Here is a 2,278-nt window from a genome sequence, read left to right on the forward strand (position 1 = left end):
CTTCTGCCTAATTTTTAACGTGTTTTAAATAATGTTTTCTTACTGTTTTAGTTTGGATGTGTGGCCCTTAAACCTCATGTTGAAATTTGTTCCTAATGTTGGAGGTGGGACCTAATGGGAAGTGTTTGGGTCGTGAGGTTGGATTCCTCCTGAATAGATTAAAGCCGTCTCTGTGGCGTGTGTGAGTTCTTACACTGTGAGTTCCCATGACAGTTGGTTGTTACAAAGAGCCTGGTGCTTCCCTGCTTTTCTCTTGCTCCCTCTGTTGCCATGTGATCTCTGCACATGCAAGCTCCCCTTCACCTTCCACCGTGAGTAGAAGCCTGAGGTTTTTACCAGAAGCTAAGCAGATGCCAGCACCATGCTTCTTGTACAGCCTGCAGAGCCATGAGCCAAATAAACCTCTTTTATTTATCAATGACCCAGACTCAGGTATTCCTTTATAGCAGCACAAAACAGACTAAGACACCACAGAGTATTAATGTTTGTCAGTCATAGGTAGAGACATAATCATATCTAAGAATCCCTCCAAAATTACGTCTTCTATAAATGCTGTGTCATAGCACCTACATTACTTATCTCATTTAATTTCCTCAAAAAGGACATGAAACACCAAAAATCATCTAATACTGTAACAGAACAATGATTTTTGTAGAGTGAGTAATTCCTCCCTCCTTATTTTACATGTTGTTATCTTTCTGCCAAAATGCCAAAATGTTTTTATATAATGCACACTACCAATGCAGTGTAAAGCAGGGTAAGAAAAGAGACACTTCTCCAAATTTTTGTCTGGCACAGATTTGTGCAGAAGTAAATTAGTCACTGAGATCATTTCAGCTGTAAAAAGACAGTTAAAGGAGACCTCGTCTGTTGTAGCAGTGGCAGATGGAAAGAACCCACAGCAATTAGTTTAAAAGCCCCAATTTAAGGAAATACACATTTCAGTTTTGTTGTGGATCGCTATTGAATACTGGTGGAATACAGAGCACAGTGAGTGACTAAGAATATAGAAGCCCAAGAAGAGGCTCCAAGCAGTACTGAGATATTGTTAATGCTCTTGCGGTGTGTGAGAATTGCAGCTCTGAAGTCACCCTTGCCATCTCTCTTTTGTTTCTCAATGCCAGTCAGTCATTCTTAACCAACTCTTTCTATTGTAATGATTAAATTATGATCCCCAGCAAGCATTTGATGTCAGAGCTCTTCTGTTCAAAGTAGGGAGGCAACTTCTTTCTATAATTATGTTTTCTACTAGTGATATTTAAAGTTTGCACTTCAGTTTTCTGAATTTTGTTTGTGATAGCCCCCCGGGGTGTAAAACAATTCCTCTCTGATGCTTCCTGACTGACTTCTTTCTCCTTTCCTTTCTCATATCTCCTGACCTTTCATTGGAATGGGCCTGATTATACCTCACAAGTTTCATCCTTACAAACAGAAGTTTGCAGTGTGATTGGTCTCTTAGGTCAGGTATTGGCGCTATTAGAAACCTGATGCCTGTAGTTGAGGTTTTTGTTATGTGGTTTGTGACATGTTGTACACAACAATCTGTTACATACTTGCTCCATGGATAGTACACAGAATCTTCCTATATGGTTCCACCGGATTAGAAGCAAAATCAGAAAGAATACTACTAATCTCAAAGTCTTACAGGGATTAAGAGGTGGGGGTAAGATCAACATTGCCTTAAATTTTAATGTCTTATTGCATATTCAAGAACAAATTTATTAAGTATTAAAGGGGAAAAATCCTTCAGACCTATTTCTTTAAATTTAATCCTTAATGTATAGGGCCACTCTCTATTTGATATGCTTTAAGAAGGCAACCCACATTGTTTCAATGTAATCTGTCCATGTTTACCAGCATTCAGGAAATGCCCAGCCTGACAGACGGCTGACAGATGGGCCACGGCGTCACTATCACACCTGCAGGTTCCTGCCCAGATCTTCACTGCTCAGTTTTATTCTGTCAAGAGGGATGCTACTGAAGTGACTTCAGTAAATTGAAAGACAGATGTGGAGACAGGCTACTGATCTACTCTCTAATTTCCTTAGTACCTGATTGGAAGTCCTAAAATAACCAATCTATTGATGTGTCTATTTTTTTTTCATCACAGGAAATATTGAAATGTCACTTTATGACAATTCTGGGTTTTATGTCTTTTTAATGACAAAGTCATCTAGTATGTATTTTCCTCAGAAGTACTCTAGATATACAGATTTCCATTTCAGCATGCAGAGTTAAAAATTTTTTAAATGTTTATAAAAAGAAATCATCCAAGAAC

This window comes from Papio anubis, unplaced genomic scaffold, assembly GCF_008728515.1.
Source record: "Papio anubis isolate 15944 unplaced genomic scaffold, Panubis1.0 scaffold318, whole genome shotgun sequence".
Classification (NCBI taxonomy): Eukaryota; Metazoa; Chordata; class Mammalia; order Primates; family Cercopithecidae; genus Papio; species Papio anubis.